Genomic DNA, 27,708 nt, shown 5'->3' with positions numbered 1-27,708 from the left:
GAATGTTTCATGAGCACTTAAGATGAAAACATATCCTGCTGTTTTGGGGTGCAATGTTCAATAAATATCTGTTACAACTAGTTCATTTATCATATTATTCAGGTTCTCTGTTTCTTTATTGAACCCCTGTTAAGATATTCTATCCATTGGAGAGGGGGGTTTATTGAAGTCTCACACTATTATTGTAGAGATGTCTATTACTTCCTGTTTGCCTCATGTCTTTTGAGGCATCTTGATTAGGTGCATAAATATTTATGATTGCTATTCCTTCTTGGTAAATTGTCCCTTTTTATTACAATAAAGTGTCCTTCTTTATCTCTCACAACATTTTTGCATTTAAAATCTATTTTGTCTGATATTAGTATAGCTAACCCAGCTTTTTATTTCCTTATTTATTTATTTATGGTTGTGGTGCGTATGGAACATTTATTTTCCATTCTTTCACTTTCAATCTATTTGTATCTTTGGCTGTAAAATGAGTCTCTTGTAAAATGCATATAGCTGGATCATATTTCTTAATCCATTTTGCCAATCTGTGACTTCTGATTGGGGAGTTTAATCTATTAACATTCAGTATTATTACTGTAAAAGAGAAATGAGACAAAATAAAGTTTCAGTGGCCAAGAGATTTCAGAGTTGAGAGGTTATCCTGGAAGTTATTCTTACACATAGATATCCCTTTTTAGTTTATGGTCTATTGGAGTGGGTGGAGGGAAGTACCTGAAACATCTGAGCTATGTGTTCCAGTAGTCTGGATTCTTGAAGACAACTGGATAAAGATATAACGTTTACAGTGTGCCTATGTGATTCTGAAACCTTGTGTCTGATGTTCCTTTTATCCAGGGCATGGACAGATGGATAAATAAATAAATAATAGGGGGGTGTACTGGTTTGAAAGGATTTGTGTTCTCTGAAAAACCCACACCTTAATCCTAATTCAATCTTTTAGGAGCAGCCATTTCTTAAACCCTATTCAGCACTGTACTTTGGAAACTTGATTAGATTATCTCCACAGAGATGGGGCTCACACAATTGTGGGTTTTAACCTTGGATTAGAGGGAGATGTGACTACACTCATTTCAGGTAGGTCTTGACTAGTTTACCAGAATCCTTTAAAAGAGGAAGTATTTTGGAAAAGGCTTGCAATCTGAGAGAGGCACCAGAACGAGGAGAGAGTCACAGCCACAGAACCCACATAGCCAGAGACCTTTGGAGATGGAAGGAATATGCCCCTGGGAAAGCATCATGAAACAAGACACCTACAGTGAAAGCTATCAGATGCTGCCATGTTCGCCATATGCCTTTCCAGTTGAGAGAAACCCCGAATTCATATGCCTTTCTTGAGTGAAGGTAACCTCTTTTTGGTGCCTCTTGTACATTTCTACAGACTTGTTTTAACTGGGACATTTTCTCAGCCTTACAACTGTAGATTTGCAACTTAACAAATTCCCCATTTTTTAAAGTCAATCCATTTCTAGAACAGATTTTGGTACTGAAGAAGTCAGGTGCTGCTGTGGTGTGCAAATACCAAACATGTTGGATTGGCCTTTTAAATGGATAAGGGAAAGATTCTAGAAGAGGTGTGAGGAGCTTGATAGAGAAGGCCTAAAATGCTTTGAAGAGACTGTTTGTAGAAACACGGACTCTAGAGGTGCCTCTGGTGAGGCACTAGACACGAATGAGTTGTATGTTATTGCAAACTGGCAGATAATCTGGCAAAATTGACTAATGGCTTTGGCGGAAAGGTAGATTTGAAAAGCCATGAACTTGGATACTTAGCAGAAGAGAATTCCAAATTAAATGTGGAAAGTGCAGCTTGGTTTCTCCTTGCAGCTCATACTGTAATGCAACAGGAAAGAGATAAGCTGAGAACTGAGCTCTTGGGTACAAAGAAACTAAAAACTGTTGTTCTAGAAAATTCTGGGCTTCCAGGAAGAGTGACTCCAAAGAAATGTGCCCCATGTGAAAATTTAACCAAATATGGAGTCACTCAGCCATGTCAGAAAACGCCAGGATTGGAAATGGAGTTATCCAGAAAGGATGTGTGGAAATTCCTGCTGCCTGATGGGCACAATATTTACTTACTACATAGAAAGCCAACAAGAGTGCTGTGGGACCTGTGTAAGCAGAGCCGCTGCCAGTCTGGAATGGGGGAGCTGAGAAAAGGGACAATGTGTAGGTAAAATAACTTCAGAGGCAGAACTATGGAAGCTAAAGTCTAAAGTCAAGAAGTCTCAGGCCAGGAGAGCGGACCCACCCAAGTACTTGGAGAGGGTGAGTATGCCCAAAGGCAGAGGATGGGCCTTTCACCTCGTTGCAGTGGAAGAGCTGTGATGTCTCAGTCCTTGGAGAGGGTGCAGCACATTCCTTAGGGATTGGGGAGAGCCTGGCTTCCACCACAGGGAGGGGTTGTGCATTTGCCCCAGAAATGGCAGAGGGCCCAGATGCAGTCTCGATGCTTGGGGAGGATGGAGCCAAGAAAAGATGGTCTCTCTAATGCCTGCCAATGTTACATTCGGAGAGAGGCAGGTCACTACATTGGCCTTTGGAAAGAGTGGGACTGCTGCTTTCTAAAGCCCTGAAGATAAATAACTCCAGACTTTGAAATGTAATGGAGATTGCCCTGCAGGTTTTCAAAACTGCTTGGGTCTGGTGACCCCTGTATTCCTTCCAGTTTCTCCCAGTGGAAATGGGAATATGTATTCTATGACTGTCCCTCCTTTGTACGTTGGCAGCAGATAACTTGTTCTGAGTTTTAGACGTCCAGAGCCAGCGGAGAATTTTGCCTTAGGACAGATCATATCTGTGACTGACTTTGATGAGACTGTGTACTAACGGATTTAACCTTGTATTGTATTTGTATTGTGACAGAAATGGTGTAAGGATTTCTGATATTGTCATGGAATGAATGTATTTTGTATATAGGAAAAACATGTCTTTTTTAGGTCTAGAGGAGTGTGCTGGTTTGAATTTAATCCTGACCCAATCATGCAGAGGCACCCTTTTCTTTTAACCCCTATTCAGGACTTTAGGCCGGAGACTTGATTAGATTATAATCAAGTTATGTTATTATAATGGAGATGTGGCTCGCCCAATTGTGGGTATTAATTAGAGGGAGATGTGGCTCCAATCTTTCCAGGTGGGTCTCGATTAGTTTACTGGAATCCTTTAAAAGAGGAAGCATTTTGGAGAAAGCTTCAGAATGACAAGATCCATGAGAGCTACAAGAACTGCAGAGCCACACAGCCAGAGACCTTTGGAGATAAAGACGGAAAAAGCCCCTGGGGGAGTTTCATGAAACGAGAAGCCTGGAGAGAAAGCTAGCAGATGTTGCCATGCTCGCCATGTGCCTGTTCAGTTGAGAGAGAAATCCTGAACTTCAGTGACCTTTCTTGAGTGAAGATAACTTCTAGTTTATGACTTAATTGGACATTTTTATAGACTTGCTTTAATTGGGACATTTTCATGGTCTTAGAACTGTAAACTTGCAACTTAATAAATTCCTCCTCTCTCCGCCGGACCGCCGCGCGGCGCACGCGCCCCGCAGCAGCCGAGCCGCCCGACCTCCCTACCCCCTCTCTCTCTCCGCCGGACCGCCGCGCGGCGCACGCGCCCCGCAGCAGCCGAGCCGCCCGACCTCCCTACCCCCTCTCTCTCTCCGCCGGACCGCCGCGCGGCGCACGCGCCCCGCAGCAGCCGAGCCGCCCGACCTCCCTACCCCCTCTCTCTCTCCGCCGGACCGCCGCGCGGCGCACGCGCCCCGCAGCAGCCGAGCCGCCCGACCTCCCTACCCCCCTCCTCCCCCTCCTGCTCCGGCTGCTCTCCAACCAACACGGTGCCCTCTTCCCCCGCCTTCACCGTGCTCCTCCGCCACCAGCCTCGACAGCCTTGCCGCCCTCACCTTTCCTCCTCCAGAACAACTACTGGGGGAGTGGAGATAATACAGAGCAGCTCCCGGAGCCACGAGGGAAATCAAAGGGACAGCGTACCCCATCCTGGAACGGCTGACTATCTGGGAGACCCAGCTCCGGTGAGATCACCAAGGGGCACGGGCTTTCCTGGGTGGGACAGCAAGCGACCGGAGTCCCTCCCTTCCACCTTCCCAGGCCAGCTGGTAGAATTGGACAGGCGGTCCCCTTAGGCCGCGGCGGCTGGTGCCCCCACCACACGAGGCCCCCCGGAACAACTGAGATAGTTGGGTCGGAAATCCCCAGACTGCGGAGAACAGTGACCGGGGGATCCCTTCCAAACACGTGACTCCCCCGTCGGCTGGGAGCAGTGCACTCTCCCGGGCTGCGACAGCTGGTGCCCTCCCGCCACGCTTGGTGCCCCGGGCCGACTAGCTAATTTGGCCGGACGCTCTCCTGTGCTGCGACAGCCGGCGACCCTCCCCGCGTTTGGAACCCCGGGCCGGCTGGCATTCTTCCAAGACGCTTCGGTTGCCGAACCTCCCCTACGGCGAGAGTTTTCCAGAGTTGAGGGACCCACAGCAACTTTCGCTGGTGGAACCCACAGACAGGCGTGTGCCACGTGTGCCACCTACTGGGCAGGATAGGAAGAACAGAACCCAGAGACTGCGCAGAAAAATCTTTCAACCTGTGGGGTCGAACACCCGGGGAAATCTGACTAAATGCCCAGACGCCAGCAGAAGATAACGGATCACGCTCAGAAAATTGAACATATGGCCCAGTCAAACGAAGAAACCAATAGTTCAAATGAGATACAGGAGCTGAAACAACTAATGCTGAATATACGAACAGAAATGGAAAACCTCTTCAAAAACGAAATCGATAAATTGAGGGAGGACATGAAGAAGACATGGGCTGAACATAAAGAAGAAATAGAAAAACTGAAAAAACAAATCACAGAACTTATGGAAGTGAAAGATAAAGTAGAAAAGATGGAAAAAACAATGGATACCTACAATGACAGATTTAAAGAAACAGAAGATAGAATTAGTGATTTGGAGGATGAAACATCTGAACTCCAAAAAGAAACAGAAACTATCCGGAAAAGAATGGAAAAATTTGAACAAGGTATCAGGGAACTCAAGGACAATGTGAACCGTACAAATATACGTGTAGTGGGTATCCCAGAAGGAGAAGAGAAGGGAAAAGGAGGAGAAAAACTAATGGAAGAAATTATCACTGAAAATTTCCCAACTCTTATGAAAGACCTAAAATTACAGATCCAAGAAGTGCAGCGCACCCCAAAGAGATTAGACACAAATAGGCGTTCCCCAAGACACTTACTAGTTAGAATGTCAGAGGTCAAAGAGAAAGAGAGGATCTTGAAGGCAGCGAGAGAAAAACAATCCGTCACATACAAGGGAAACCCAATAAGACTATGTGTAGATTTCTCAGCAGAAACCATGGAAGCTAGAAGACAGTGGGATGATATATTTAAGTTACTAAAAGAGAAAAACTGCCAGCCAAGACTCCTATATCCAGCAAAATTGTCCTTCAAAAATGAGGGAGAATTTAAAACATTCTCAGACAAAAAGTCACTAAGAGAATTTGTGACCAAGAGACCAGCTTTGCAAGAAATACTAAAGGAAGCACTAGAGTCAGATACAAAAAGACAGAAGAGAGAGACATGGAGAAAAGTGTAGAAAGAAGGAAAGACAGATATGATATATATAATACAAAAGGCAAAATGGTAGAGGAAAATATTATCCAAACAGTAATAACTCTAAATGTCAATGGACTGAATTCCCCAATTAAAAGACATAGACTGGCAGAATGGATTAAAAAACAGGATCCTTCTATATGCTGTCTACAGGAAACACATCTTAGACCCAAAGATAAATATAGGTTGAAAGTGAAAGGTTGGGAAAAGATATTTCATGCAAACAACAACCAGAAAAGAGCAGGAGTGGCTATACTAATATCCAACAAATTAGACTTCAAATGTAAAACAGTTAAAAGAGACAAAGAAGGACACTATATACTAATAAAAGGAACAATTAAACAAGAAGACATAACAATCATAAATATTTACGCACCGAACCAGAATGCCCCAAAATACGTGAGGAATACACTACAAACACTGAAAAGGGAAATAGACACATATACCATAATAGTTGGAGACTTCAATTCACCACTCTCATCAATGGACAGAACATCTACACAGAGGATCAATAAAGAAATAGAGAACCTGAATATTACTATAAATGAACTTGACTTAACAGACATTTATAGGACATTACATCCCACAACAGCAGGATACACCTTTTTTTCAAGTGCTCATGGATCATTCTCAAAGATAGACCATATGCTGGGTCAAAAAGCAAGTCTTAACAAATTTAAAAAGATTGAAATCATACACAACACTTTCTCGGATCATAAAGGAATGAAGTTGGAAATCAATAATAGGCGGAGTGCCAGAAAATTCATAAATACATGGAGGCTCAACAACACACTCTTAAACAACAAGTGGGTCAAAGAAGAAATTGCAAGAGAAATTAGTAAATACCTAGAGGCAAATGAAAATGAAGACACAACATATCAAAACTTATGGGACGCAGCAAAGGCAGTGCTAAGAGGGAAATTTATTGCCCTAAATGCCTTTATCAGAAAAGAAGAAAAGGCAAAAATGCAGGAATTAACTGTCCACTTGGAAGAACTGGAGAAAGAACAGCAAACTAATCCCAAAGCAAGCAAAAGGAAAGAAATAACAAAGATTAGAGCAGAAATAAATGAAATTGAAAACATGAAAACAATAGAGAAAATCAATAAGACCAGAAGTTGGTTCTATGAGAAAATCAACAAGATTGATGGGCCCTTAGCAAGATTGACAAAAAGAAGAAGAGAGAGGATGCAAATAAATAAGATTAGAAATGAAAGAGGAGACATAACTACTGACCTCACAGAAATAAAGGAGGTAATAACAGGATACTATGAACAACTTTACGCTAATAAATACAACAATTTAGAAGAAATGGACAGGTTCCTGGAAAGACATGAACAACCAACTTTGACTCAAGAAGAAATAGACGACCTCAACAAACCAATCACAAGTAAAGAGATTGAATTAGTTATTCAAAACCTCCCTAAAAAGAAAAGTCCAGGACCAGACGGCTTCACATGTGAATTCTATCAAACATTCCAGAAAGAATTAGTACCTACTCTCCTCAAACTCTTCAACATAATCGAAGTGGAGGGAAAACTACCTAATTCATTCTATGAAGCCAACATCACCCTCATACCAAAACCAGGCAAAGATATTACAAAAAAAGAAAACTACAGACCAATCTCTCTAATGAATACAGATGCAAAAATCCTCAATAAAATTCTAGCAAATCGTATCCAGCAACACATTAAAAGAATTATACATCATGACCAAGTAGGATTCATCCCAGGTATGCAAGGATGGTTCAACATAAGAAAATCAATTAATGTAATACACCATATCAACAAATCAAAGCAGAAAAATCACATGATCATCTCAATTGATGCAGAGAAGGCATTTGACAAGATTCAACATCCTTTCCTGCTGAAAACACTTCAAAAGATAGGAATACAAGGGAACTTCCTTAAAATGATAGAGGGAATATATGAAAAACCCACAGCTAATATCATCCTCAATGGGGAAAAATTGAAAACTTTCCCCCTAAGATCAGGAACAAGACAAGGATGTCCACTATCACCACTATTATTCAACATTGTGTTGGAAGTTCTAGCCAGAGCAATTAGGCAAGAAAAAGAAATACAAGGCATCAAAATTGGAAAGGAAGAAGTAAAACTATCACTGTTTGCAGACGATATGATACTATATGTAGAAAACCCAGAAAAATCCACAACAAAATTACTAGAGCTAATAAATGAGTACAGCAAAGTAGCAGGCTACAAGATCAACATTCAAAAATCTGTAGCTTTTCTATACACTAGTAATGAACAAGCTGAGGTAGAAATCAAGAAACGAATCCCATTTACAATCGCAACTAAAAGAATAAAATACCTAGGAATAAATTTAACCAAAGAGACAAAAAACCTATATAAAGAAAACTACAAAAAACTGTTAAAAGAAATCACAGAAGACCTAAATAGATGGAAGGGCGTACCGTGTTCATGGATTGGAAGACTAAATATAGTTAAGATGTCAATCCTACCTAAATTGATTTACAGATTCAATGTAATACCAATCAAAATCCCAACAACATATTTTTCAGAAATAGAAAAACCAATAAGCAAATTTATCTGGAAGGGCAGGGTACCCCGAATTGCTAAAAACATCTTGAGGAAAAAAAACGAAGCTGGAGGTCTCGCGCTGCCTGACTTTAAGGCATATTATGAAGCCACAGTGGTCAAAACAGCATGGTATTGGCATAAAGATAGATATATCGACCAATGGAATCGAATAGAGTGCTCAGATATAGACCCTCTCATCTATGGACATTTGATCTTTGATAAGGCAGTCAAGCCAACTCACCTGGGACAGAACAGTCTCTTCAATAAATGGTGCCTAGAGAACTGGATATCCATATGCAAAAGAATGAAAGAAGACCCATCTCTCACACCCTATACAAAAGTTAACTCAAAATGGATCAAAGATCTAAACATTAGGTCTAAGACCATAAAACAGTTAGAGGAAAATGTTGGGAGATATCTTATGGATCTTACAACTGGAGGTGGTTTTATGGACCTTAAACCTAAAGCAAGAACACTGAAGAAGGAAATAAATAAATGGGAGCTTCTCAAAATTAAACACTTTTGTGCATCAGAGAACTTCATCAAGAAAGTAGAAAGACAGCCTACACAATGGGAGACAATATTTGGAAATGACATATCAGATAAGGGTCTAGTATCCAGAATTTATAAAGAGATTATTCAACTCAACAACAAAAAGACAGCCAACCCAATTACAAAATGGGAAAAAGACTTAAACAGACACCTCTCAGAGGAGGAAATACAAATGGCCAAAAGGCACATGAAGAGATGCTCAATGTCCCTGGCCATTAGAGAAATGCAAATCAAAACCACAATGAGATATCATCTCACACCCACCAGAATGGCCATTATCAACAAAACAGAAAATGACAAGTGCTGGAGAGGATGCGGAGAAAGAGGCACACTTATTCACTGTTGGTGGGAATGTCAAAGGGTGCAACCACTGTGGAAGGCAGTTTGGCGGTTCCTCAAAAAGCTGAATATAGAATTGCCATACGACCCAGCAATACCATTGCTAGGTATCTACTCAAAGGACTTAAGGGCAAAGACACAAACGGACATTTGCACACCAATGTTTATAGCAGCGTTATTTACAATTGCAAAGAGATGGAAACAGCCAAAATCTCCATCAACAGAAGAGTGGCTAAACAAACTGTGGTATATACATACGATGGAATATTATGCAGCTTTAAGACAAGATAAACTTGTGAACCATGTAATAACATGGATGGACCTAGAGAATATTATGCTGAGTGAATCCAGCCAAAAACTAAAGGACAAATACTGTATGGTCCCACTGTTGTGAACGGACATTCGAGAATAAACTTGAAATATGTCATTGGTAACAGAGTTCAGCAGGAGTTAGAAACAGGGTAAGACAATGGGTAATTGAAGCTGAAGGGATACAGATTGTGCAACAGGACTAGATACAAAAACTCAAAAATGGACAGCACAATAATACCTAATTGTAAAGTAATCATGTTAAAATACTGAATGAAGCTGCATCTGAGCTATAGGGTTTTTTTTTGTTTTTGTTTGCTTGTTGGTTTGTTTGTTGTTGTTGTTTTTTACTATTACTACTACTTTTATTTCTTTTCTTTATATTGACATTTTATATCTTTTTCTGTTGTGTTGCTAGTTCCTCTAAACTGATGCAAATGTACTAAGAAACAATGATCATGCATCTATGTGATGATGTTAAGAATTACTGAGTGCATATGTAGAATGGTATGATTTCTAAATGTTGTGTTAATTTCTTTTTTTTCTTTCCGTTAATAAAAAAAAATAAAATAAAATAAAAAAAATAAAATAAAATAAATTCCTGCTTTTTAAAAGCCATTCCATTTCTAGTATATCACATTCCAGCAGCTAGCAAACTAGAACACCATCTTTTGGCAACCGTAAATAATGCTGCTATGAACATCAGTGGGAAAATGTCCATTCATTTCCCTATGTTCAGATCTTCTGGGTACACCCTGAAAAGTGGGATTGCTGTGTCGTAAGACAACTGTACACTTACCTCCTGAAGAACTGCCAAATCATCTCCCACAACGGCTGTACCAATCTACATTCCCACCAGCAGTGAATGAGTGTTCCAGTTTTCACTACAACCTCTCTAATACGTGTAGTTTCCTGTTTCCACAATAGTGGCCATTCTAATAGGTGTCTGATGATATCATATTGTGGTTTTAATTTGCATTTAACTAATAGCTAGTGAATATAACTAATAGCCAGAGTATTTTCTCCCATTGAATTGGTTGCCTTTTTACCCTTTTGACAAAGTCCTTTGAATTACAAAAGTATTCACTTTTGAGGAAGTCCCGTTTATCTATTTTTTCTTTCATTCCTTGAGCTTTGGGTGTTAAAGTATAAGAAACTACCTCTATCACTAGATCTTGAAGATGTTTCACCATATTTTCTTCTAATAATTTTTGGTACTGGGCCTTATATTCAGATTTTGATCTATTTTGTAGAAATGTTTGTATAAGGTGTAAGACAAGGGTCTTCCTTCATTGCTTTGGATATGGGTCGCCAGTTCTCCCAACACCATTTTTTTTTTTTTTTAAACATGGGCAGGCACCGGGAATCGAACCCGGGTCCTCTGGCATGGCAGGCAAGCAGTCTTGCCTGCTGAGCCACCGTGGCCCGCCCTCCCAACACCATTTATTGAAGAAATTATTCTGTCTGTTGAACGGATTTGTGAGCTGAGTCAAAAATCAATTGGCCATAGATCTGAGGTCCTATTTTTGAGCTCTCAATTCAATTCCATTGATCACTATGTCTACCTTTACACCAGTAACACGCTGCTTTGACCACTGTGGTTTTATAATATGCTTTAACGTCAGGAAGCATGAATCCTTGCACTTATTCTTTTTCAAGATGCTTTTGGCTAATCAAGGTCACTTACTCTTCAAATAAATTTGATAATTAGCTTTTCATTTCTGTAAAGTGGTGTTCTAGTTTGCTAGCTGCTAGAATGCAATATACCAGAAACAGAATGGTTTTTTAAAAGGGGAATTTAATAAGTTACAAGTTTACAGTTTTAAGGCCTAGAAAATGTCCCAATTAAAACAAGTCTATAGAAATGTCCAATCTAAGGCATCCAGGGAAAGATACCTTGGTTCAAGGAGGCCAATGAAGTTCAGGGTCTCTCTCTCAAGTGAGAAGGCACATGGTGAACAAGGTCAGGGTTTCTCTCTCAACTGGAAGCACACACAGCGAACACAGCATCATCTGCTCGCTTTCTCTCCTGACTTCCCTGCATGAAGGTCCCCAGGAGGTATTTTCCTTCTTCATTTCCAAAGGTCGCTGGCTGATGGCCTCTCTGCTTCTCGTGGCTATGTCATTCTGCTCTCTCTGAATTTCTCATTCTTCAAAATGTTTCCTCTTTTATAGGACTCCAGTAAACCAATCAAGACCCACCCAAATGGGTAGAGACACACCTCCACCTTAACAACCACTCTTGATTAAATCCAGCTTAACAACCACTCTTGATTAAATCATATCTCCAGGGAGATGATCTGATTACAGTTTCAAGCATACAATACTGAACAGGGATTAGAAGAAACAGCTGTCTTTACAAAATGGAAAAAAGATTAAAATACAGCTTTTCTAGGGTACATACATCATTTCAAACCAGCACAAGTGGGTTGTTGGAATTTTTACTGATATTGCATTGAATCTGTAGATCAATGTGATAACAACATTAGCCTTCTAACCCATGAACAAGGGATGTTTTTCCATTTATTTAGGTGTTCTTTGATTTGTTTTGGAGATGTTTATAGTTGTCTGTACAGGTGCTTTACATCATTAGTTTATTCTTAGATATTTAAATCTACCTCCTCAGACAGCTTATTACAAGTGTACAGAAATCCTACTGATTTCTTGTGTTGCTGAACTTGATTAGCTCAAATAGCTCAGTCACAGTTTTTTCAGGATTTTCTAATTATAGGATCATGTCACTTGCAAATAGAAAGTTTTATTTCTTCCATTTGATATGGGCACGTTTTATTTCTTTATCTTGCCTAATTGCTGTGACTAGAACTTCTAGCACAATGCTGAATAACAGCAGTAACAGTGGACCTCCTTCTCTAATTCTTGATCTCAAAGGGAAAGATTTGAGTCTCTCGGCATTAAATACCATGTTAGCAGTGGGTTTTTTATATATGCTGTTTACCATATGGCAGAGCTTCAATTTCTACCTTTCAAAGTGTTTTTATCAAGAAAGGAGGCTGGATTTTGTCAAATATCTTTTCTGCATCAACTGAAATGATCATGTGGTTTTACCTTTTGATTCATTAATGTGATTTATTATACTAATTGATTTTTTTAGTTTAAACCACACTTGCACACCTGGAATAAAACCCACTTGGTAGTGGTGTGTAATTCTTTTCATGTACCGTTAGATTCAATTTGAAAGCATTTTGCTGAGGAGTTTTGAAAAAAAATCATATTCATTACAGAGATTGGTCTGTACTTTTCTTGTAGTATCTTCAGCAGGCTTAAGTATTAGAGTGATGTTGGCTTCATCATCACTTCATTATACCAAGTGACGTTGGCTCCATACAGAACGAGTTACGTAGTGTTCCCTCTTCTTCAATTTTTTTAAAGTGTTTGATTAGGATGTTACTAATTCTTCTTGGAATGTTTGGTAAAAGTTACCTGTGAAGCTATCTGGACCTGGGCTTTTCTTTGTGGGAAGATTTTTGATGACTGATTCAATCTCTTTATTTGTGATTGGTTTGTAGAGGTCTTTTATTTCTTCTCAAGTCAGTGTAGACTGTTTATGCGTTTCTAGGAAATTGTTCAATAGTTGTTCATAAATATCCCTGTCATGGTCAGCTTCACGTGTCAACTTGGCCAAGTGGTGGTACCTGTTTGTCTGGTTGGGCAAGTGCTGGCCTGTCTGTTGCAAATGAGGACATTTCATAGAATTAGATCATGATCACGTCAGCTGCATCCACAGCTGATTCCATTTGCAATCAGCCAAGGGGAGTATCTTCTGCAATGAGTGATGCTCAATCTAATCACTGGAAGCCTTTCAAGGAGGATTCAGAAAGACAGGCTCTCTTCCTGCTTTGGCCGGCAAGCCTCTTATGTGGAGTTCATCCAGACCCTCCATTGTAATCGTTGGAGTCATAGCCTGCCCTGCAGATTTTGGACTCGCATTCCCGTGGTCATGTGAGACACTTTTATAAATTTTATATTTGCGAGTGTTCCCTGTTGATTCTGTTTCTCTAAAGAACCCTAACTAACACAATCCCCTTACGACATTTTTTTTTATTTCTTTGGGGTCCATGGTAATAAACCCCCTCTCAGTTCTCATTTTGTTTATTTGCATCTTCTCTCTTTGTCTCTGTCAATTTAACTAAGTGTTTGTTGACTTTAATAATCTTCATAAGGAACCAACTTTTGCTTTCATTGATTCTTTCTATCGTTCTTTTGTTTTCCACTTATTTCCGCTCTAATCTCTATTACTTCTTTCCTTGGGCATGCTTTGGTATTAGTTTGCTGACTTTTCTATAGCTTCTTCAGTAGTTCAGTTAATCTTTGTTATTTCTTTCCTAGTGCATGTGTTGGTATTAGTTTGCTGATCTCTCTATAGTTTTCCAAGTTATTTGGTTATGTCTTAGGTTTTAGCTGTTCCTTCCCTTTTAATATAGGCAATTTAGGGCTATAAATTTCCCTCTCAACATTGCCTTTGCTGCATCCCACAATTGTGACTTGTTCTCATTTTCACTTTTCTTTAATTTTATTTGCCTAGTAATTTCTCTTGCAATTTCTTCATTGACCCACTAATTGTCTTAAAAGTATGTTGTTTAATCTCCATATATTTGTGAAATTTCTGGATATCCGGTTATTACTAATTTCCAGCTTCATTCCTTTGTGATCTAAGAAACTGTTTTGCTTAATTTCAATCTTTAAAATTTATTAAGACCTGTTTTCTGCCCCAGTATGTGGTATAGCCTGGAGAAAGTTCCATGAACACCTGAGGAGACTACATATCCTGCTGCTTTGGGGTGCAATGCTCCATATATGTCAATTAGATCTAGTTCATTTATCATATTATTCAGGGTCACATCTGCGTTCTTACTGATCCTCTGTTTAGGTGTTCTATCTATTGGAGAGAGTGGCAAGTTGAAGTATTCCACTATTATAAAGACATCTATTACTCCCTTCAGTTTTGCCAGTGTTCGCTTCATGTACTTTGGGGCACCTTGATTAGAGGTGCATAAATATTTATTATCATTATTTCTTCTAGGTGAATTGCCTTTTCTATTAATATATAGTGTCCTTCATTGTCTCTTATACCATTTTTGCATTTAAAATCTACTGTGTCTGACATTAGTATAGCTACGCCAGCTTTTTTTTAGTTGCTGCTTGCATGGAATATCTTTTTCCATCCTTTCACTTTCAATCTATTTGCATCTTTGGGTCTATAATGGGTCTCTTGTAAACAGCATACAGTTGGATCTTATTTTTTTTAATATATTCTGCGAATCTGTATCTTTTGATTGAGAAGTTTTATCCATTAAATTTCAATGTTATTACTGTAAAAGCTGTCCTTACTTTGACCATTTTATCCTTTCACTATTTGTCAGATTTATTACTTTTCTCTGTTTTTATCCTTTCCGTTACCCTTACTGAGCGTCATCACTTCTATGCTCTCCTCCAAGCCTCTGTCTTTTGTCTTTTTTTTTTTCAGCCAGCAGAACTATATTTAGTATTTCCTGCAGGGCAAGTCTTTTGTTAACAAACTCTCTCAGCTTCAGTTTATCTGTGAATATATTAAGCTCTCTATCACTAGCAAGATAAACAATTCTTGGCTAGCAATTTTTTCGTTCAGTATCTTAAATATAACACACCTTCTCACCTTCATACTGTCTGATAAGAAGTCAATGCTGAGCCTTATTGGCTTGCCTTGTATATGGTGAAATGCTTTTCTCTTGCTGCTTTCAGAATTTTCTTCTTTTCTTTGACATCTGACAATCTGATTAGTATCTGCCTTAGAGTGGGTCTTTTCAGATTTATTCCACTAAGAGTCTGATAGGCTTCTTGGATTTGCATGTTTATGTCTTTTGTAAGGGTTGGGAAATTCTTAGCCACTAGGCCCTCAAATATTCTTCAGGCCCAAGGAGAGGGAGAGAGATGGAATAATGTCCAGTCAGTGAAGTAGTCAGAATATATACATTTATCAATTATGTTCACAGTCTTATATGTGGACCCCCAAAAAATACAATAGTAACATCAAATATCATTGATCAAAGATCATTACAACAGGCATAATGAAATGAAAGACTCTGAAATACTGTGCAAATGACCGAAATGTGATTCAGAGACACAAAGTGGGCACATGCTACTGAAAAATGGTGCTAACATAGACCTGTGTTACACGGGTTGCCACAAATATATTCAATTTGTAAAAAAATTACATGTGAAGAACAATAAAGCAAAGCTCAATAAAATGAGGTATGCCTGCACTATATATACTTAAATATTTTCATTTTTACTTTGTGAAATATACAATGACATCATCACCTATAATTATTCCACCTCTTAATTTTTTTTTAATTTCTATCGTTTTCTTGTATAGTGAGGTATTGAAAGATCTGAACAAATCAATACCTAGGTGGTGACACAGCTGTTTTCTCTTTCACTTCTTTGGGTTACTAGAGCAACATGTCAGTAGATAAAAAAACAATAACAAAGACAAACTTTGCATTATTTAAGTCTTTACAAGGCATGCATTGGTACAACACAAACTTGTCCTGTCAGATGCAACTGGTCTAGCAGCCAAACATCATGCATAATACCTCAGTGGCATAAGTACACTGAGTCCACTCCCACGCAGCCCTGCTCGTTTGTGTTTGATATGTGGAGCATCTAGAGGAGTGTGAAAGTATCAGGAAGAAGAGGGAGAAAAACAGCATGCGTGCCTGGCTGGGAGGCAGTCACTTGAAGCTGTGCAGGGTGAGCCTGAACATGTCATTGGTGCAAACCCAAACATCACAAATGTTCTTTAATAGGAACATCTGACAGAACCCCCATGATGAGGTCTTCATCAGCCTTGCGCAGCCTACAGCTACGCTGATGATGCAGCTGCCTGGTGTAGGCTGATGGTCCTGCACCATGATGCTGTGCTAGATTTTCTGGAATGGAAAGCTAGATAATTTCTCCACAATGGTGGTTCTCCCCTGGAACTGCTGTCCTTCCCAAGTAAGGCATGATGCATCAATATAAATTGTTCCTAGTTGGGTTCTGCTATTATCAAATAACTGGCAGTGATGCTGAACGAAGCTGGATCAACTCTGCTGCCAAACTGACTTGTCTCCCAGGTGTCTGGTGCCTGGAGCGTCACCCAGCCTCACTTAGACCCTAGGGGCCAGCACAACGGCGGCAGCAGTGGCAACGGCAGCAGCAAACCTCACCTCTTAAATCTTAACTTGTTCTTTCATGTGTTCAACTTATTTTTAAGCATTTACACATCACATATAGTCCTACATGCTGAAGATACATATGTAGTTAAAACTAAGGTAGTCTCTAAATCACACAGCATAGGGTACTATCAAGGAATCAGAATGAGGGAGAGGAAAAGACTGTTAAATATATAATACAAACGCACTTTTGAGTATGACTTTTGAAACTCAGATTCATGACTTTTCCAAATTATTTGCATCTTTATAATAAAAGTGGAGTGTAAACAAGACTTAAAAAACTGACAATGGCATGAGGGAGAAACAAATGAAGATGACTGTACAACTATGTGACCATGTGATTATAAAACCTTGTGTCTGATACTCTTTTTATCCAGGGTATGGACAAATGAGTAAAAAAAAATAACAATAAGGATAAAAAATAAATAAATAATGGGGCAGATAAAGGGTAAAAAACTGGGTAGTTTGAAATATTAGTGGTCAATGAGGGAGGGGTAAAGGGGATGAGATGCATAAATTTTTCTTTTTTCTTTTACTTCTTTTTCTGGAGTGATTCAAATGTTCTAAAAATGATTATGGTGATGAATACAGTTATGTGACGATATTGTGAGCCACTGGTTGTATACTATGAATGGACTGTATGTGTGTGAAGATTCTAAATAAAAATACTAAAAAAAAAAAAAGACAATGAAGCTACATCACATCCTAAAGCACTTCCCTTTCACAATTCCTGGATCCTGATGCTCATTTCTTCAACTATAAGGCTATTACGTTTAACAAAGAACAGAGATTGTTTGAATTAAATCTCTAATTAATATGAGTTGGACTGAAATTAATCAGAGAAGACTAACAAATTTTGGCATGTAACCATGCTTGTCAGGCACAGTAGCAGCCAAGCAGTGGCCAAAAGAGGCAATAGTTGCAATGGCAAAGAGCAGCTACAACTTTAATCAGGAAAGGTACCAAGAAAAGAAGTAAGGAATCAGATATTATATAGTAACTATAACCAACAGAGAAGGGAACAGCAATGTAAAGCACTTAGGAATACTGGGCTCAAAGGCCAAAAGCAAGCAGTTTGATTTTTTTTCAAAGGTTAATAGCCTACTATAATAAGAGTTCATGAATCCCCTAAGGCTTGGTTTAGTAACAAAATGCATTGACAGCCCAATTAGAAATAATGGTTTTATTGCTATTAATCTTGCCCTCAACCTCAATTGTTTTTTACCTAGAAATCCTTTTCTCTTTGATTGCGCATCCAAGGTACCCCTCATTTATTACTTATATTTCAATAAAAAATAAAATAGAATAAGTTGTGAATATTAAATATTTGTTAAAATTAAAGAATTAGAGCAACAAGCTTTTGAAGACCAGTTCATTCTGGCACATATACCACTGATGTTACTATACTATATGAGATTCTCAGCATCTTGCCCCCAGACAACAAGGAGTTATGAAACATGTAAAACAATCTAAGAAAGCAAACATGTTAACTTTCACACCCTTGAATAATTTAGGATAACTCAAATTCTTCCCATATCAAAGAGAACATCAGTATGATCTGTAAATGTCAGGGTCCAACCAAGAGACAAAATCTACACAGTAATTTGAACACAGAATGATTCGCCATGAAACACAGTAATGAGAAAGGTGAGAGGAGAACTCTAAAAAATAACCTAGGGTTGAGGGAGACAACCCATAGAAGGAATATGGAACAACCCCCCATGGCTGGGATTCAGACGCTTTTGAAGAAGGTGTGGTTTGCATCATATTGAATGGGAGAGAAGTTTGCTGGGTTCCCAGGGCCAGAGCCACTCCACAGTTGCTGAAAAAAAATAGGAAAAACCTCTCCAGAGTTCAGGTGGGTCAAGGCTGGCAAGTAGGCCCACAAAGAGAATTAGGGTACCAGGAGTCACTCACAAGCCAGATGATAAAAAGCCATCAGACTGTACATAGTTAGCTGAATGTCAAGAAGGCCAGTGCAAGCAGCCTTCTGGGGTAATGGCAGGGCAAGGCTGGCAACAAGCATGTAGAAAGAGAGGGGGGCTTCAGAAGTCCACTAACCAGCCATACAGTGAGGCTTGGAATGTACAACAGTGTCCCTGTCGAGAGGGACACAGACCACAATCCTTCAGTGTGCTGGTGGGCCAAAGCTGAGTGGAAGATAAAATAGGGAGTTGAAGAGTCAGAAGCCCACTCTCCAGTAGGCTTGAGGTGCTTTAGTGTCCTCAGAAAGGTGGTCAGCAACCTGGCTGGACTGTAAGCTTGTCAAGAGACTGCACTCTGGGCACATGGCTGGAGCAGAATACCTCTTGCCACAGTGCAGCAGAAACAAAAAGAAGCAAAATCAGTAGCACATTGGAAAAAGAATGTTCGAAAAGTCCTTACCCTCCTACAATATCCCTCCAGTACTCTCTACTGCCAAGTCTAACAGCGTGCTCAATATAGAGGAAAAATGCTTAAAGGGTTCAACCCATTATTACAGAAGTGAAAATAAAAGAAGGGACTTAAATTAAAAGGCAATGAATGGAAAACTGGCATAACTTCTTAGACTCAACAATTACTCATGTAAGAGCCCCATGAATTCCAGGTCAATATTAAAAGCCAGTGATTTCCCCAAAGTTGACAAAAATACAGTTTGTTTGAGTTAAGTAATATAAAATCAGGCAATGATATCATAATAGGCAGACAAATGTCACAAAAAAAGAAAATCCTTAATTAATGAAAATGCATATGAAAATTAAATATATAATTAAGACCACTAGAAAAGGTTAGATTAAGAAATGATATTAGAATGATTGGAAGGGGTTGTTCAGAGCCATGTATCTCACCAGTTAACACCACAAATACTTTATATTAGTTCTTGCATGAACTACTTCAAAGGTATGAGTCTTGTGCAAAGAATAATTGAGGGTGTTCTAGTTTGCCAGCTGTCGGAATGCGATATACAAGAAACAGAATGGCTGTTTCTAAGGCGGAGAAAATGCTCCAATTAAACAAGTCTATAGAAATGCCCAATCTAAGGCATCCAGCAAAAGATACCTAGGTTCAAGAAGGCTGATGTCATTCAGGGTTTCTCTCTCAGCTAGAAGGGCACATGGCAAAGTCTGCTAGCTTTCTCTTCAGGCTTCTTGTTTCATGAAGCTCCCCCAGGAGGTGTTTTCATTCATAATCTCCAGAAGTCGCTGGTTTATGGACTGTTCTAGTTCGCTAGCTGCCAGAATGCAATATACTAGAAACGGAATAGCTTTTAAAAGGGGAGTTTATTAAGTTGCTAGTTTACAGCTCTAAGGCTGAGAAAATGCCCCAATTAAACAAGTCGATAAAAATGTCCAATCTAAGGCATCCAGGGAAAGATACCTTGGTTCAAGAAGGCCAATGAAGTTCAGGGTTTCTCTCTCAAGTGGAAAGGCACATGGCGAACACAGTCACAGTTTCTCTCTCATCTGGAAAGGCCATGGTGAACACAGTCAGGGTTCCTCTCTTACCTGGAAGGGAGCATGGTGAGCTTGGCATCATCTGCTAGCTTCTTCTCCTGGCTTCCTGTTTTATGAAGCACCCCAGGAGGCATTTTCCTTCTTCATCTTCAAAAGTCACTAACTGGTGAACTCTGCTTCTTGTGGCTGTATCGTTCTGCTCTGCTCTCACTGAATTGCTTTCATTCTTCAAAATGTTTCCCTTTTATAGGACTCCAGAAACTTAATAAGACCCACCCAAATGGGTGGAGATATGTCATCAACTAATCCAGCTTAACAACCACCCTTGATTAAATCACATCACCAGGGAGATGATCTGATTACAGTTTCAAACATACAGCATTGAATAGGGATTATTCTGCCTTTATGAAATGGGATTTAGATTAAAACATGGCTTTTCTAGGGGACATACATCCTTCCAAACCAGCACATGGACTCTCTGCTTTGTGGTTCTGTGGCATTCTCCTCATTCTCCAAAGGAACTCTTCACGTTTTGTAGCTATGTAGTTCTGTTGTCATTCTCTGCTCTCTCAGAATCTGAAGATTTTTCCAAAAATGCTTCCTCTCTTAAAGGATTCCAGTAAAGTAATCGAGACCCATCCCAAATGGGTGGAGACAGACCTCCAACTAATCAAGTTTAATACCCACATATGATTGAGTCACATCTCCATGGAGATAATCTAATTAAAGTATCCAACTTTTCTAGTTTGCTAGCTGCCAGAATGCAATATACCAGAAACAGAATGGCTTTTTAAAAGGGGAATTTAATAAATTGCTAGTTTACAGTTCTAAGGCCAAGAAAATGTCCCAATTACAACAGTCTATAGAAACGTCCATTCAAAGGCATCCATCCAGGGAAAGGTACCTCGGTTCAAGAAGGCCGATGAAGTTCAGGATTTCTCTCTTAAGTGATAAAGAAGGCACATGGAGAACACATTCAGGGCTTCTCTCCCAGCTGGAAGGGCACATGGCAAACACAACATCATCTGCTAGCTTTCTCTCCTGGCTTCCAGTTTCATGAAGCTCCCCAGGAGGCGTTTTCCTTCTTCATCTCTAAAGGTCACTGGCTCGTGGACTCTCTGCTTCGTGGTGCTGCAGCATTCTCTGCTCTCTTTGCATCTCTCATTCTCCAAAATGTTTCCTCTTTCACAGGACTCCAGAAATTTATCAAGACCCACCCAAATGGGTGGAGACATGTCACCTAATCCATCTTAACAACCACTCTTAATCAAATCACATCTCCAGGGAAATGATCTCATTACAGTTTCAAACATACAGTATTCAATAGTACATATTCTGCCTTTACGAAATGAGATTTTGATTAAAACATGGCTTTTCTACGGAACATACATCCTTTCAAACCAGCACACCAACTTACAGTACTGAATAGGGATTAGAAGAAACGGCTGTCTTTACAAAATGGGATTAGGATTAAAATATGGCTTTTCTAGGGTACATAAATCTTTTCAAACCAGCTAGAGGGGTATGGGGAAAAACTACTATTGCATACTGTTCTGGTTTGCTAGCTGCCAGAGTGCAATATACAAGAAACAGAAGAGCTTTTAAAAGGGGAATGTATTAAGTTGCATGTTTACAGTTCTAAGGCCTTACAAATCTATAAAAATGTCCAATTAAGGTACCAATAAGAGGTTACCTTCACTCAAGAGAGGCTGATGAAGTTCAGGGTTTCTCTCTCAACTGGAAAGGCACATGGCAAACATGGCAATGTCTTTCTCTCTAGGCTTCTTGTTTCATGAAGCTCCACCAGGGGCATTTTTCTTCTTAATCTCCAAAGGATTTTGGCTGCATGGGCTCTTGAAGTTCTCATGGCTCTCTAGTCATTCTGAAGCTTTGTCCAAAATGCTTCATCTTTTAAAGGATTCTGGTTAATTAATCAAGACCCACCTGGAATGGGTGGAGCCACACCTCCGTGGAGACAGTCTAATCAAGTTTCCAAACTAAAGTGTTGAATGGGGATTAAAAGAAAGGGCTGCCTCCACAAGATGGATCAGGACTAAAACATGGTTTTTCTAGGGTACATAATCCTTTCAAACAACACATACTATGGCTTATAGTTAACAGGAAGACATCAACAGTATCACAGCAATACGAGGGCAAGATAATTGGGCGAAGGACAATCGTCAAGGGGAGATTTCAATTTGCTATTTGGTGAGGGAGTGTTTATCTGCTATTTTTTTCTTAGGAGCACTGAAAATTGTCTAAAAGTAAATGTGCTGATGATTGCAAAACTAAGTGAGGATACTGTAAGACATGCATTGTTTATTTTGGACATTATCCAAGATGCCTAACTGTGCTGGTATGAAGCTGTTAAGTACTGCAGAAAATCCACGTCCTCTTTCCTGATCCAATCTTGAGAGGGATGTCATGTTTCTTTTAATCCTGATCAATATGGTGGGGTGGAAATGTGACATACCCAGTGTGTGGGTGTAACCTTTCGACTGCATTACTTCCACGGAGATTTGGAACACCCAATTGTGAGTGTGGCATTTTGATTAGATGAAGACGTGACTCTACCCATCCAAGGTAGGTCTTGATTAGTTTGCTGGAGTCCTTTAAAAAGGAACCACTAGGAGAAAGCTCAGAGCCAACAGGGACACAGATACTTGGAGATGCTTGGAGTGCCAACAGAGAATGGCAACACCTACACGTGAGTATTCGGAGATGCAGAACCCAATAGACATTGCCATGTGCCTTCCTAAGAGATGTTAAGCAAGCCAGAATCCATAATTTTATACCAAAGGAGCTAAGTGAAGGCCCATACATACATACAAAGGAAACCAATGGCATTAGAAGCTGGAAGCAGGAACAAGAACCAATAGCTGCCAGCCACATACAATCCCATGTAACAGATATCAGCCTTGCTTGAGTCAAGGTATCTTTATCTGGATGCCTTAGTTTGGATATTTTTATGGCCTTAGAATGTAAACTTGTAATTTAATAAATCCCTGTTTTAAAAGCCATTCCATTTCTGATATGTTACAATGCAGCAGTTTAACAGGCTAAAACACTAATGGATGGATGCAGCTGTAAAGCACATTGACTAAGCAGCAGAAAGGTAAACTGTGGTATAAACATATGATGAAATATTGTGCAGCTACAGAAAAAAACAAACTTGTGAGGCACGCAACAAAGTAAATGAACCTTACAGACATTATGTTGTGCAAAATAAGTCAGAAACAAAAGAACAAATACTGTTTGGTTGCTTTTAGAAAGTACTTACAAGAAAATTGGGGCCTAGATTATAAGCTCACATACCAGTCACATTCAGTCTAGAGTTGTGGTATTTATAGATTCTGAGATGCTGTGCTATATGTGTACAACCTGGTATTTCCTTGGAACTTTGGGTACCTGTGTGACACCTAAGACTGAGAGTCGGAGTTCTACATCTCTGAAGTCAACACTGCTACATACAACAACTGTTAAAGAAACCAAAAAAAGAGTTCAGGTTTCAATAAGAGATAAGAACAAAGTCAATGTGGTTGGGACTAAGATCAATCAGAAAACAGGGAAAAGAAGACACTGTCTGTATTTTAGACCTTCACCTACTGTATGAGACCAAAGGATGAGAGGTTTATTTTGTCCAAAACCTGAATTTTTTGTAGCACATAATCCAACTCAACCTGCATGGATAGCCCACTTAAACCGAACACAGAAAGCCCAAAATGGGCATAAGGGTTTATAATTCTGTTTAACTTTATGTAATACCCAGATACAACCTACAGTATGTTGGCAGATAATTTTAAAATATTGGCATAATTCTCGCCTGCCACGTAGGAGACCCAAGTTCAATTTCCAGCCCATGCACATTCCCAAAAAGAAAAAAATCAACAAACGGTGCAGCAATAACAAGACAGCCTCATGGAAAAAGAATGAAATGCAACCCTCACCATAAAGCATATAAAAAAAAATTACTGGCAAACTCCCTTGAGGGACTGGAGAAAAAATATGGAACTATTAACTGTTCTCACCTGAGAAACCCTTGATATGCTCTCAAACGTTAGAAACTCCCAAGTTAATAGGCCAAGCTCTTGATCTTGAGGCTTGCTCATATAAAAACTTCTTTCTGTAGCAGAGAAGCTAAGCCTACCTATAATTATGCCTAAGAGTTTCTTCCAGAAAACTTCTTTTGTTGCTCAGATGTAGCCTCTCTCTCAATTCTGCCAGAAAATCATTACCCTCCCTACTATGTTGGACATGACATTCAGGGGTGAAAGGCAAAGTGGGACATTACTCCCAGGGATTAGCCTGGCACTGGCACCAAGGAACAGACATGCCTTCCTGACCAAAAGGGGGAAAAGAAATATACAAAATAAGGTATCAATGAGGGAGAAATTTCAAATAGAGTCAAGAAGCTATTCTAGAGACTACTCTCATGCAAGCTTTATTGCTAAATGCCATGGTTTGCCAAACCCCAACCAACACCATTCTTGTTAACCTTAAAGAACAGCTAGGATTCTGTGATTCTACAAAAGTTTCACGTGCTAAGTTTACTTTCAGAAACTTATAACCTCGAGATGGTTCCTAGGCCAGATAAGTCCTGAAACTCAGAGGGGATAGCTTCTCCAAGAATATCAAATAGTTCCATCCCTCTATCCTACACTATTGACACCTGTTTTCAACATGAAAAAGTTAGGATGGGTAATAGTCCAAATATCCCTAAATATTGGGAGAAGGATCAAAGGAGAAGGAAGAGTTACAACAGAGAAGATAAGATTTAACTAATGGGTATGACTGCTGAATCATTATACTGATATTTCTTTTAGTCTCCAGTGTCTTGGAGCAGCTACAAGGAAAACCTGCAATTGTGAACTGTAATTCACACAAACTTTGACATATATTCTATTGCTACTTGTTAAAATGTACTGGCTTTTTTGTATATATATTTCACAATAAAAAAGTTTAAAAAAGAAATATTGAACAGATATCGGAAAGAAAAGTAAAATAGAGCATCATCTGACATCTCATTCAAATATAAATTCCAGGAAAATTGTTAACAAGAATTTTTATCTACAATAATAATCTTTAAATATACCTGTGTCTGTGTATTTTGAAGGATTTTTCTAATCAAGACTGGATACCTAAAATATAGAGGACGAATAGATAGATATAATTATACACATTAGCAAATATTTGGTAAAAGGTATCATAAAATATTATCAGTAATTCTAAAATATTTATATGTATGTATACAAATATATGTATGGACTTCCGGGAAGATGACGGGATAGGATAGGCCGAGTTCACCCCTGCACCACAGAATAGCTAGAGAAGTGACAGAAAAAAGACCAGGAGAGCGATTCCAGGGTGTAAGTGACCTGGAAGGTCTTCTATACCACATAGGAAGCCCCTGATTGAAAAAGCAAAAGACCTGAGATGCAGAGAAACAGAGACCGGCCAGCTAGCACAAACAGCCTAGAGAATACATTTTTAGACGGACACCTAGAAGCTTTAGGACTGTATGGATAGGGAGATGGGGACAAGGGTTCCTTGAATGTGCCACAGCCCTGTACGCTGCTCCCAACCAGAGTCCTGCGACTCCACCTCATGCGCCTGAACCACATCACCTATCCCCCACGGCACTCCAAGTACCCTTGAGCCAATACCATCCTGGAACATCCCTTCCCCATAACCTCTCCCTACACATTCTCACCCCACACCCATGCTCTGTGCATGATTGCAAGTCTGTCCCAACCCAACCCATCTCTCCTGTACAAGCCCACAGTCTCACCCTGCCCTTCTTAAGACCCGCACACCCACAGCCAGCCCCTCAACACCCTTCTCCCCATTCCTGCACCCTGCAGGCAGTAACCTATGCATTTGCACCATAGCCACTCACCTTCAAACCTGGGGCATACCCACACCCACCCCATACAGTCTCAACTCTGCCTGGCAGCACCTGAGCTGTATACACATGCACATCAGTATTTGGCCACCAGACGCATGAATGCCTAAGCACCCAGTCAAACGACAACCCCCCTCAGCTTTGGCCAAGGGCTGGCATGTACATCCAGGCCACATCTGGCCCCAGCCTATGCAGGCACAATCCCACCCCACTATACCTGAGCTGTGCACACATGCACACCATGGATCTGCCCCCCCAGATCCACGCACACCAGGGGCCTGCTCTCCAGACCCATGCATACCAGGATCCTACCCCCCGAGATCCACACACCACAACAGCCACACCTTCCCTGCAGGGCACCCACACACCTATGCACAGACCTCTTGACCCCTGGAACCCACCCCCACTGCCCCTCACATGTGTACACCCCTGCCCCACCCCACATCACAAGGGCCTTCTCTCATAACTGACAGGTGCTCTCGGGCACATCTGTGCCACAGTCTCTGCCCTGCACAAGTGGGAACCCTTAAACCACCCCACCCCTGGACCTGCGGGCCTGTGCCATGGCCCTGTCCACCTATCAACACCCACCCCCAACACATGTTCCACAACCTCCGTGACCCGTGCAATAGTCATACACACTTGCACATCTGAATCCCAGACCCCCTGGACCCCTCCCCTTGTGCAAGGACATACCAGGACCCTAACATCCCTGTGCCCCAATTTCTGTGCCCTGTACCCCATACCCTGATACCCACAACCCACACATGTCACACACCCACCTGTATCCTGCTGTGGTAGTTAGGTTCAGGTGTCAACTTGGCCAGGTGAAGGTACCTAGTTCTACTGCTGTGGACATGAGCCAATGGCATGTGAAGCTCATCTGTCACTGCTTGTATCTGCAGCCGGCTAGGAGGCATGCCTGCTGCAATGAATGATGTTTAATTGGCTGGAAGCTTAAATGAAAGAGCTCAATGTAGCACAGCCCAAGCAGCTCAGCATACCTCTTCTCAGCACTCACAGCTCAGCCCCGGCCTTTGGAGATGCAGAAAGGAATCACCCAGGGGAAAGTTGTTGGAACCCAGAGGCCTGGAAAGAAGGCCAGCAGAGATCGCCCTGTGCCTTTCCGTGTAAGAAAGAACCTCAGTTGAAAGTTCGCTGCCTTTCCTCTGAAGAATTACATATTTTTAACTAAACAAATCCCCTTTTATTAAAAGCCAATCCATCTCTGGTATGTTGCATTCCAGCAGCTAGCATACTAGAACACCTGCCCACACACCAGCCCCAGCAGAACTGCTCAGCACCTCTATCCACCTCCTGGTGGCCCTGTCTCTGTGTCTCTCATGCCACACCCTGCTTCTATCCTCCAAAACCTGCTTGAACTGCACTTCACCCCCATGACACCCGCATCAAGCATTCACAACCCCATGACCAACACCCCATGCTCACAAGCACCAGCGTAGTATTCCTGAATCGTGCCTATACCTGCACCACAACCCATCACCAGATGGTTAGGCCGCTTCCCATGCCCCACATCCTGCTCCATAACCATTGCACAAATACAAAACTTTAGACTACTGAGAGAAATCAACATCAAAAGTGACCCTATCAAGATATTTACATGATGCAAAGATAGCAAATCATTACCCATATGAAGATGCAGACAGATGCAGTCCAATCTAACAACCAAGTTAAAACACCAGAGGACAGACAGATTTTTGAACAACTAATCAAAGATGTTCATATAACCTTACGAAATAAAATCAGTG

At 40.4% G+C, this 27,708-nt stretch overlaps 1 protein-coding gene and 1 pseudogene across 3 annotated transcripts in view; both read right to left on the bottom strand.

Moving 5' to 3' along the window:
- The window catches only part of RPS6KC1 (ribosomal protein S6 kinase C1), a 306,592-nt gene that overhangs the window by 224,590 nt on the left and 54,294 nt on the right, over positions 1-27,708 (bottom strand). The window lies entirely within an intron of this gene.
- Positions 9,995-27,491, bottom strand: LOC143679236 (nuclear transport factor 2 pseudogene; annotated as a pseudogene).

This window comes from Tamandua tetradactyla, chromosome 4 (assembly GCF_023851605.1).
Source record: "Tamandua tetradactyla isolate mTamTet1 chromosome 4, mTamTet1.pri, whole genome shotgun sequence".
Classification (NCBI taxonomy): domain Eukaryota; kingdom Metazoa; phylum Chordata; class Mammalia; order Pilosa; family Myrmecophagidae; genus Tamandua; species Tamandua tetradactyla.
Note: the sequence above shows the minus strand (reverse complement) of the source record. Positions and strands in the feature narration are given on the sequence as shown.